This window comes from Symphalangus syndactylus, chromosome 5 (genome assembly GCF_028878055.3).
Source record: "Symphalangus syndactylus isolate Jambi chromosome 5, NHGRI_mSymSyn1-v2.1_pri, whole genome shotgun sequence".
NCBI lineage: Eukaryota > Metazoa > Chordata > Mammalia > Primates > Hylobatidae > Symphalangus > Symphalangus syndactylus.
The window spans coordinates 91305863-91317535 of NC_072427.2; the positions used below are offsets into that span (position 1 = coordinate 91305863).

At 48.4% G+C, this 11673-nt stretch overlaps 1 long non-coding RNA gene across 1 annotated transcript; it reads left to right on the forward strand.

Moving 5' to 3' along the window:
• LOC134736831 (uncharacterized) lies at nucleotides 1-10547 on the forward strand. Its single transcript, XR_010121194.1, has 3 exons — nucleotides 1-4889; nucleotides 7743-7872; nucleotides 9197-10547. It is a non-coding gene; the product is annotated as an uncharacterized lncRNA (long non-coding RNA).
• Nucleotides 10548-11673: the final 1126 nt, after the last annotated feature.

Genomic DNA, 11673 nt, shown 5'->3' on the forward strand with positions numbered 1-11673 from the left:
ATTTGCTGGTTGTTTTTTTTTTTTTTTTTTTTTTTTTTTTTGAGACGGAGTCTCGCTCTGTTGCCCAGGCTGGAGTGCAATGGTGCGATCTTGGCTCACTGCAACCTCTGCCTCCCGGGTTCAAGTGATTCTCCTGCCTCAGCCTCCTGAGTAGCTGGGATTACAGGAGCAGGCCACCACACCTGGCTAATTTTTGTATTTTTAGTAGAGACGGGGTTTCACCATGTTGGTCAGGCTAGTCTTGAACTTCTGACCTCGTGATCTGCCTGCCTCCGCCTCACAAAATGCTGGGATTACAGGCATGAGCCACCATACCCAGCCTATTTGCTGTTTGAATGTAGGTGAATGAGTGGGTCCAGCCCCATTTATTGATTCCAAAGTTGAACCTTATTTGTCTGACTCTTATTTGATCAGCTATTCTGCTATTTTATGTAGGAAATTTAGATTCCAGGAACCCTGGTTATCTCAAAGTTTTGATGAGCACAACAGGCTTCTGCCATCAGGTAAGTGTTCATCTTACTTAACAAGATTTTTTTTTTTTTTTTTTTGGTGGATGTCCAAAATAGAAGTTCTTGAGAACCCAGGTGAGAGGGTGCGTGTGGGTTTAGGCAACTGGTCAGCCCCCCAAAATAAGATCCAGTAAAGGCATGACAGACAGAGGCTCTGGTGCAGGAAGTAGCTTATTCCAAATGTTAGGAGGAAACAAAATAAGTGGCTGGATTGTGAATCTGTGTAATTTATCAGTGGATACTACAGTTGGATGATAAGTAGAAAACCTCAGAGAGCTGAATGAGAAAAGAAATGGTTCTGGTGAGGAAGGCCTAACTCAGAGAAGATGGAAGATTTTATTCTGGGAGGAAGAATAGACTTAGTAACATGCAATGGACTTTACCAGCTCAGAAACCCTCCGGAGTTCTGAGTCAACTGCTTATTAATACCGTGTTATGCAATGACTTAAGGATGCACAACGTAAACTTTCCAGAAAAGCAAAAACCACAAAAGTGGGCAGAACCTTAATTTCTCCTTTGTTTGCTGATTAGTGGAGGCTCACGTGATTTCTTTTAAGGCGGGTACAGCCCCTCCACTGGCGTCCAAGAAACGGAAATCTCCCAATGTTAGTAATCCCGTCAGAAGTTTCGGTTTTCTTGGAAAACATGCCCGGTGGCCTACCTGGGGCCTCCAGGCCACACACCTCCATTCTATGAAGCTGTCTCTCTCAGGATGCATGGGTGACAATGTATTCAGATGGATGCTTTGAATCCAGGGCCCCAACCCCCAGCTGCGGAGACACAACGCCAGTACTGTGATTGCCTGAAAAAGATAATTGGCTCATACTTCTCTCAATATTAAAAGTTTAAAAAATATGTGAAATGAAAATGCTAGAGAAATGAATTCAAAAAGTCCAAATCCAAAATAATCTAATCTGTTATTATTTTCATTTTTGAATATTAATTTAAAACACTGACAATCATGGTGCTCACATGATTTTTGCACATAGACCGCCTCACAATGAATGAAATGAACGGCTCCTTCTTTCACTAGGGGCACAAAGTCACGACCTGGCTTGTCCCTGGGATTTCCCTGCTGTGTGTTCCCTCCTTGTCTTCATGAGAGAGGTTCAGGCAGAGAATCCTGCCTGGATTCCCACGTCTGTACAGCGCCAGGCACCTGACAGTGGAGGGCTGTGATATGATTTGGCTGTGTCCCCACCCAAATCTTATCTTGAATTGTACTCCCATAATTCTCATGTGTTGTGGGAGGGACCCAGTGGGAGATAATTGAATCATGGGCGCAGTTTCCCCCTTACTGTTCTAGTGGTAGTGAATAAGTCTCTTGCCATCTGATGGCTTTATAAGGGGAAACCAGGCCAGGCGCGGTGGCACACACCTGTAATCCCAGTACTTTGGGAGGCCAAGGCGGGCAGGTCACGAGGTCAGGAGATGGAGACCATCCTGGTTAACATGGTGAAACCCCGTCTCTACTAAAAAAAGAAAATACAACAAAAAAAAATTAGCCGGATGTGGTGGCGAGCACCTGTAGTCCCAGCTACTCGGGTGGCTGAGGCAGGAGAATGGCGTGAACCCAGGAGGCAGAGTTTGCAGTGAGCCGAGATTGCGCCAGTGCACTCCAGCCTGGGCGATAGAGCGAGACTCCGTCTCAAAAAACAACAAAAAACAAAAAAAAGGCATAGTTCTCATTCTCTCTCTTGCCTGCCGCCATGTAAGATGTGACTTTTGCCTTCTGCTATGATTGTGAGTCCTCCCCAGCCACGTGGGACTGTGAGTCCATTAAACCTCTTTTCTTTATAAATTACCCAGTCTTGGGTATGTCTTTATCAGCAGCATGAAAATGGACTAATACAGGCTGCACCCTGGTCCTGCCTTCTGCTGTGTTTCCCTGAGGCAGCAGAGTCTCCTATGAAACGTGTCTCCCTTTAGAGCCTCTCTTTAGTGTCTGCCTCACCTTCTCACTCCATTTATCCCGCGTTTCACTGCCACTTCTATGATGAGCCGCGGCTTTGGAAGGGTCCCGTAAATGGTCTGCTGATGGCTTGGCCTTCTGAGCCTCCCTCACTCCCTGTGCACTGGGGGAGGCCCCTTCTCCTGCAGACAGGCTCTCAGGCCACAGGGAATGGGTGTGGAATGGCAGGTGTGGCCGGAAGCATGGGGATATGTGAGGAGTGTGTGCATGTGGAGTGTGTGAATGTGTGTGAGCATGTGAGTGTACGTGTGTGTGTGTGCATGTGTGTGTCCATGTGATGTGTGTGTGAATGTGAGAGTTTGCGAGTGTGCATGTGGGGTGTGTAAATGTGTGTGAGTGTTTGAGATTGTGGATGTGTGTGTGCATGTGATGTGCGTGTGAATGTGTGAGAATTTGAGAGTGTGCATGTGGTGTGCGTGTGCATGTGGTGTGTGTGAATGTGTGAGCGTTTGAGAGTGTGCATGTGGTGTGTGTGAATGTGTGAACATTTGAGTGTGCATGTGTGTGTGCATGTGGTACATGAATGAGAATGTGTATGTGTATATTGGGAAAGTGAGTGTGATTGTGTATGTGTGAGTGTATGTGCAGGTGTTCGTGTGTGTGTGTGTGCATGTGAGTGCATATGTGTATGTTGGTGAGCATCAGCCTGAGAGTATGGACGCCAGAGTGAGAGTGTGTATGAGTGAGTGTGCAGGCGTGAGTGTGAGCACGAGTGTGTGTGAGTGTGAGCATGAGTGTGAGTGTGTGTGAGCATGAGTGTGTGTGTGAGCGTGTGTGAGCATGAGTGTGAGTGAGTGTGAGCGTGTGTGAGCATGAGTGTGTGTGTGTGTGACGGGTGAGGTTGCAGCAGGTGTCTTACTCATCTAACTTTGTCGGTGGAACGGGCGCTCCCCTCCCATCTTGAAGTGCCCTGTGTGGGCGAGCTCAGGGCTTCTGAGGACAAGAGCGTGGCAGAGGGCACCACTTATGGCATGAGTGAAGTCTGCTGGTGGCTGCTGTAAGCTGTGTGTCACGTTGCCTTACAGGCACATTCTATAAAGGAAATTGGTTTGCTTTTCCTTAAATGAGACTAGGGAAACTAGGGGTAGGGTGACAGGTAGCTGGAGAGGAGGATTTTCTCACTCGCTCCTCGAATTGTACTGTTGGGTGAATGGGCAGGTGCATGAGGGGTCAGTGGTAGGTGCGCTGGGTGTAGAGCCCCACTGCACGGGGTCCCTCTGACCCACCTGGGCCAGTCCCACCCCAGCCCCTTCCCAGGTGCTTTTACCTCCAGCACCTTCCGATCTGCTCAAACTTCCAGCAGTGGGGTCTTTGGGGGTCCTCAGGGCTCTGTCCTGGATGTGCCTTGAACTCCAGCCTGTTTCCTCTAGGGCCTCCATGGCCTCCTGGGGCCCCAGTAACCTCCATATGCCTGTACTGCCCTGGCTGTACCCCTGCTCGTTCTTCTTGTCTGAGCTCCACACCTGTGTGTGTGTCTGCACATCCTGCACCCACCTCCCCACACTGCTTCTCAGAACCTCCATAACTCCCTGCCATGAATAATTCTATGTGGCAACTTGACTGGGCCATGGGGTGCCCAGATATTTGGCCTAACATGATTCTGGGCATTTCTGTGAGGCTGTTTTTGAACGAGTTTATCATTTAAGGTGATGAGTGCACAAAGTAGACTGTCCTCCCCAAGGTGGGGGGGGGGGGCCTCATGAGATCAGCTGAGGGTCCCGAGCTGAGTAGAACGTGGCTGGCCCTCCTCCAGGTAAGAGAGAACTACTCCTGCCTGCCGGCCTTTGAGCTAGCTCATGGGCTTTTTCCTGCCTTTGCACTAGGACTGAAACACCAGCTCTTCCTGGGTCTTGAGCCTGCAGCTTTTGGACTGGAACCTACACTCTGGGCTCTCCTGGTTCTCAGGTCTTTGGACTCAGATGGGAACTGTACCCTCAGCTCTCCTGGGTGTCCAGCTTGCTGACCACAGATCTTGGAACTTCTCTGCCTCCTTAATCATGCAAGCCAATTCGTTGTAATACATCTCTATCTATCTGTGTCTCCTAGGTTAAGTTTCCTGGAGAATCTTGAAGGATACACCCCCTCCCTCTCCCACAGCACAGAGTTGTTCTGTGCACTTGGATCAGCCCCCACAACTTCCCCCTGGGACAGGGCATCCATCACCATCTCCTACCTGGACAGCAGCAAACACGGCCCCCGTGACTTCCTGGTGCCATCCTTGGCTCCTTTACGTCCATTCTCCAGTGGCTGCCAGAGTGAGCTTGAAGAACGTGTGACATGCCCTTCAGAACGTTCTACTTCCTGTTCCAGAAGGACAGCCCCTCATGCCTTCCCGCGGCCCACACGCCACCCCTTCCTCAGCGCCCCAGCCTGGCATCCTCTTCCTGCATTCAGCCTTCTTTTCCGAGGTAGCGCTGATACCAGTTGTCACTAAATAGCAACATGTGTAACTGTTCAGCTTCTCTCTAGTAAAATAGATCATAAGCCTCATGAGCTCCCAGAGCCTCTGTCTTCTTCAATACCCCCCAGCACCCACCCCAGGGCAGGGCCACAAAGAGCTGTGGAGTGACCAAGGGGTGGATGAACGTGGAATGCAAAGGCTGAGGGTGTGTTGACCAGGAGCACCGGGGGCAGGAACTTGTGCAACAGTAGCAGCACAGGCGAAGTGGCCGGGCTCCTGGGACACCAGCTAGGGAAGCCTGGCTAGGGGAGCTGCAGGGAGGCCTGGGGATGGCAGGAGAGAGGGTGTGTGTAGTCGTGGCCTGGGAGGCCAGCAGGCCAGAGCTAGGAGGGCTTTGCACATCTCTCCGGAGCTTGTGTCCATCCTGGAATCCATGGGGAGCAAGGATTGAGACTGGGAGCGGGGTCTGGCTGTTGGAGGTAAAGCTACTGGTGCCACTGAGCCTTAAGACCCAGGATAGTGGCCCTGGCTGTAAGGTCAGGGAGCCAGTGGAGACCAGTGCCTGGTTCGGGTTGGGTTTTCTCAATTGTCCCCCCAGGAAGAGGCTGCATCGGGAATGAGGGCACCGAAGCCGGCTAGGATGGCTTCTGATTCCGGTAGGGCCCCTCAGGAGCCCTGACAGCCAGCCTCTAGGTCTGGCAAGTTCAAAAGAATATTCTTATTTTATGGGCTTGGGGCAAGCTTTCCTTATCTTGGAGGTCAGCAATGGGGATGCACTATTTTATTTATGTAATCAAAATGTTTTCACAGCCACAAGAATGACTTTAATCCTGCCAGTATGTTGGCATTGTTTGTGCAAAGGTACATCTGTTTGTCGGCATTTTAGGTGATCCAACTTCCTCTCTAAATCCCTGCCTCACATCCCAAAACACATTGCAAGCTCCATGGAGCAAGTCTCTTTTCCTTACTGGAGGCGCTGGCCTGACAGGGCTGGGGCGGAACACACAGCGAGTGCCTTGGGCCAGCATCAGCCTTGGCCCTGGGGGCTGTATTTCTAACTGACTGGTCTTGGCTGGCCAGGAGGGGAGTGAACCAGATCGTGGGTGCTGGAGGCTGTGAAGAGGAAGCCATGTTCGGAGAGGTTCAGCTCGTTGCCCACTCAAGCAGCCCTGAACAAACACCCTTTTCTGACCTGCAGCTGCTAGTAAGAAAGTGCAGGAGGACAGAACAAAAGCTGAGGTCAGTCTGTTTCTTCCCCCATACCTCCGCAGTCTCTTCCCTTTTGGGGAATGTGGGCCCTGCCCACTCACCACCCACTTACCTAAGTCCCACTGCCACCCCATTGCCCGCACAAAAGCAGGTGAGAAGCCCCTCCCGACAAAGAGCCTTTCCCCAGGCCCTGCTGAGGTGACCCCCACACCTTCACCTCCCAGGACACAGACTGCTTGGATCAGGGGTTCCCGGTGTTGGAATAAGGGTCCTTTGTGGTGTCAACACTTCTTAAAGACTCATGGGATAGGTTGGTATTTGTTGGTTGAGAAGATAACTATTGTCAAATAGGTGTTATAAATAAATTATTGACCCTTTTAAGGCAATTGGGGTTTTGCTAGCCTTAATAGCACCTACATATTTATTGCAAAACAGTCAATCAGATTTGTTCAGATTTCAGACAATGCTTGTTGGACACCTGAGTTCCTAGACACCTTGTTGTCATTCTGTACTTTCTCACCCTGGTCTGTGGCTCCCCCAGGATGGGGATTACTGAAGTTACTGAATGATGCATTATATTCCTGAATTCAGCGCATGCCTTGTCTTCCCAGGGAATATACAAGGCCTCTTGGAGGGCTGGGATGATGGCTGGTGGCCCCACGCCTTGTGTGGAAGTGGGCACGAGGCAGGCATGTTGCTACCAGTGACCCCACAGCAGGGCCAGAGGGGTTTTATCCCAGAGGCTGTTTTGGGAAAAACAAATCTCCAGTGAAAGCTACACTGTAATCACATGAGAAGAAACTGTCATTCAAGAGGCCAAGGTGGTGGCACAATAAGGCTATTTATTCAAAGGTATATTTTGTTAGGGAGACATAGTCAAGGCTGTGGAAATGGTTACGGCTCAAACACCGGTTCCAGACACAGGGAGAGGGGTAGACGCAAATCATATTTGAGCATCACAGAGGAAACAGTGGAAACTCACCCTTCGTAAAAGCAGAAGACACACAGACGGGACAGGGCCGGGGGCCAAGAGCACCTGAAAACAAGCAACAGGGTGGCGGAGGAAGAAAAAGAAAAAAAGAGACAGGTTTCCACCGGCACAGTTTGGCTTCTCTGCCTCACAGAAACCAGAAACAGGCTCAAACAGCTTACAGCAGAAATCCTCTCTGAGGTGACAAGGCGGGAAAAGTCGTGACTTCCTTAGAAAAAACTGATTTATTAGCGCTGGAGTTATTCCTGTTAAATATGCTCCTCCAAAGAAGATAATTATGTGGCTCATTATTAATTAGAATTCAAAAATTCTTTGTTCACATTAGGTCAGGCCTCTAGTTCTTGCATTTTGGGAACCGTGAAAGCTTTTGAAGCGGAGCCAAGTACTTGTGGACGCGGGACCTAAGCCCTGTCCTCTCCATCTGCCACCCAGGGCCTGTGGCTTTTCTACGTGAAAAGTACAGTATGGTAGACTTCAGGGTTGTCCTGGTTCTGCTGCGGCCAGCTGGGGGATCCTGTACCATTGCCCTGTAAGACCCCTGGACCTTAGTATGTTCATCTGTGAAATGGAGGAGTGGACTTCATTGCCTCTGAAGTCCCTAGAGGTTTAGATGTCTATCCTGTTCTAGAAAGCATCCCAGATAATTTTTCTTTCCTACAGGGTCAACATCTTGTGAGTATGGAGACCAGGCAATGTGAGCTCCAGCTCTAACTCTGTCCCAATCAGCTGTGTGACCTTGGGCAAGATGCTTAACTTCTCTGGGCCTCAGTTTTCTCATCTGTGACATGAGGTTAATGGAGTGTTTTTTGTTGTTGGTTTTTTTTTTTTTTTTTTTAGCTTGTTATTTTAAATCCCATTGGTTGTTGGGAGGATTAAATGAATTTGCGCAGTGGCTGGTGTCTGGTACCTGCTCAGCGAATGATGCAAACCTTGTGAATAGTAGTTACTCCATCATACAGCAACTCCAGGAGTTGTGTTGAAATCTCTCTTGGGATCCGAGGCATCATATAATAGGTCAAAGGGACCCATTCCAAAGGGAAATAGGTGGCAGGTGAAAATATGTGCAGAAACGCCCTAGGTTCAATTAAAAATATGTGGTAAGAGATGCTAGAATTCCAGGTTCTAGCATAACAATTTGAATATTCATTAGATTGCAACAGCGGTTCTCAGGTTTAGGTTGTGTCGGAATTCCCTGGAGGGCGTGTTAAAACGCGGATTTCAGAGTTCTGATTCAGAATATCTGGGTGAGGCCCAGGAGTTTGCATTTCTAACAAGCTCTCAGGTGATGCTGACGCTGCTGGCCCCAAGAGCACACCTTGAGGACCACTGGATTATCGATTCTATTCTAACGCTGCTTTTTTTCTCTCTTCCAAATTCGAGTAATGCTTAGATCCCATTTAAAGGGGGAAAAAACAATGGGTTCTCCTCACATTTGTAAAACACTGTGTTAGTCTTATTCTACAAAACTGTCTTTCAATTGTGAATTTATGAAAGTAGACTAATTTTTAAATTTTATATTGTCAACTGAATGGAAATATAAAATGGAAACATTTTTCTAGAAAATTCACACCCGTGGAGTACAACCTGTCTAAGAAACATTATGCTAAAACAGAAACATTTCTGTTCTCTTTATACCTGTAAGGGTAATGAGGAAGTAAATGCAGGAAGGGGATTGTGAGTGGCCAGATTTGGATTTTGAGTCCTTTTCTGCCTGGGATCCCCCTCTGTGAGGGGCCATGGGCTGTGCACAGCTCCCTGGCCCCTGTTACTTAGCTGGAAGGAGCTCTGCAGGGTGGGCTCCAGTGTGAGGCTCTGAATCTTCGCCATCAGCTGCTGGGAAATACAGGACCTTCTGCCGGCAGGGTCAGGCTGTCAGGGTTCTTGGCTGAGGGAAGAGGAAGCTGGAAGCTGGGTGGGACAGGGTGGGAGGTGCCAGGGCTTTGGCGTGAGTTTTCCTGTTATTCTATTCTGTTGGCTAGCTCCTAAATTTAGTTTAGGTTAAAAAAAGAAATGTTTCAAGTACAAAGCGAGTTGAGCAGTCTCCTGGGGCAGCTAGCTGTGCCGTGGAGATGCACACAGCTTGAACTGACTCAGTATTCTTTTTTTTTCATCAGGTGTCATCTCGCTGGAGGGCAGAAGGATTCCCTGGAACCTGGGGGCCAGCAGGACAGAGGAAACAGAAAGTACATGACTGATGATGTCTTTTGACCACAGAAAGGGCTGGAAGAAGCAGGGGACCCACTGTTTGAATAAACCCAGTGGAAAAACAGAAGCCCCATTTCATACTTGACTCAGCTCTTCAAGTTTAGGTCTTGAATCTCCTCAACTGCATGGAACAGTGTTTCTCCCAAGTCATCTGACACCCACTCTGTTCTCTGGATCATTCCTTCCTAGAGAACCTTGCTCTTGGAGGGCTGTGATCTGCTGTCACCCACTTGCCTTTACGACCCACTGAGTGCGTCTCAACAGTCATTTGGGGCGTTCTGATCTGACCAGGAAGGGATGGGTAGCTTGTGGAACTTGCAAGCACTCTCACTGTGGTGGTCCCCATCGGTGGTCACGGGGTTGCCACAGTGAGCTACGTTTCTACCCTCATCTCTCTATATGTTACCTTGGAATCTCTGACTGAGGACCCATGGGCTCACCCAATGTGATAAAGTCCTGAAGCCTAGCCGCGACATCTGACCCCAGCTGCAGGACTTTCCAATAGACAGATGCATAGGACTTGAGAAGAAATCAACTTAGAAACCCGAAGTTGGAAAACTGGTTGCCTGACATTCTGTGCAAGACTGAATCTCTGAGCAACGAGGGCTGTGTAACTTTGGGAACATGTCTTTTCCAGCCTATGGAGACCCCAGGAAACTTTGCAGTTGTTCCCCAAGTATGGACGGAGTCAAACTTGATGTCCTTTCATCCCGCCATCCCATTCCCTAATCCATATCCTTTGGAAATTTTAGAGTGCCAGGCTTCATGTAAATACACCAAAAACAATATAAGTCATTTATGTTCTACTAAGCCAGGAGTTCTTTAGCAGTGGAAGAAGATGGGGTCTTGCACGAATAGAAGGGTCTTGGCTATTTGTGTCGGTATCAACAGAAGGACTAGATGCTTGCGCTAAAAGAAAATGCTGAGGGATGGGGGCAGGAAGCAGAAGGTGACAGGTAGACTCCTGCTTGTTTGCAGGAGAGGCCTGGCAGAGGAGGTGGGTACAGGACATTGCTAAGTGGATTGAATAATGTCCCCCCCAAATTCAGGTCTAACCAGAACCTCAGAATGTGACTTTATTTAAAAGCGCATTCTAAATTGGGAATAAAATCTGCAACACATGTTGCTGTTTGGGAAATTCCTACAGCCAACGGCCAAGCTCCTGGCATTTAATGCTGGTGTCTCCAAAGATTGGTTCTCATCTCTTGAGGGCTTGTTTTTATTAAGGGCACACTCATGCCCCCAGAGCATGCAGGTTGATGTCACACGCAGCCCTGAATCACACTGTGGTACCGAATCACACTGTGGTACCACATGTTTCCCTGACGTAAAGCTAGGAGAGGAATGACGTGACCATCCCAAATGTTCGTCACCCTGGCCTTTAACCCTGGTTTCTAAGAAGGCTCCAGATGTTTTTTGTGGTTAGAGCTCCCAGAAAATGACTCCTTCCTCTATGAGACATTATCTGATGACAAGAAGATTCTGAGCGATGTGGGGGAGTGAGAATATTTTCATAATATCTGCCATTAGAATGACTTAGAAATGGAAGACCCAGGTTCAGAAATTAGGATCCCATGCACGCTGCACTCTTGTGAGGAGGTGCAGAAGTTACCTCTTCCCTTGGTAACCCTCTTTCTTAGAACTCGGGTATTTATCAACCACCTAACTGGCTGCTTGAAGGATGGACACCTTTTTCTGTATTGGTTTGCAAAGAAAGGAAGTTGCAAAAGGTCACAAAGCAACTCTATATCCTTTGGAAATTTTAGAGTGCCAGGCTTCATGTAGATAAACCGAAAATAATTTAAGTCTTTTATGTTGTACTCAGTCAAGAGTTCTTTAGCAGTGGAAGAAGATGGGGTCTTATGTGAGTGGAAGGGTCTTGGTTATTTGCATTGGTATCAAGGGAAGGACTAGATGCTTGCACTAAAAGAAAAAGCTGAGGGATGGGGACAGGAAGCGGGGAGCAAATCTGAGACTGAATAAATGTAAATAAAAGAGCTAAGATTATTGAGCAGGTGCTAGGAGCTTGGTCAGATTTTATTTCCAAGAAATCTTAGTTATTCTGCCTCCTACTAGACAGGGAATGTGCTGCTTACCTTTGCATCCACACCTGGCTCACACCAACCATGCAACCAATAATTGTTCAGCAGATGAAGGTTGTCAAAGGCTTGGACAACCCTTCAGTAGCTCTTTAAGGGAAACCACCCACCCATTTCATCTTACCTGCTCGGCTTTCAGTATTTATCATGTCAGTGACTATCCCAGACCTGAGGTTGATTTTGGTCACCTGGCGGGGTCACTAGAGCCTTGATGTCATCACACACCTGGCCCAGCTGGTTGGGACTGGGGCTTCGATGCTGTATCTGTGACCAGGCTTGTTAGGCTC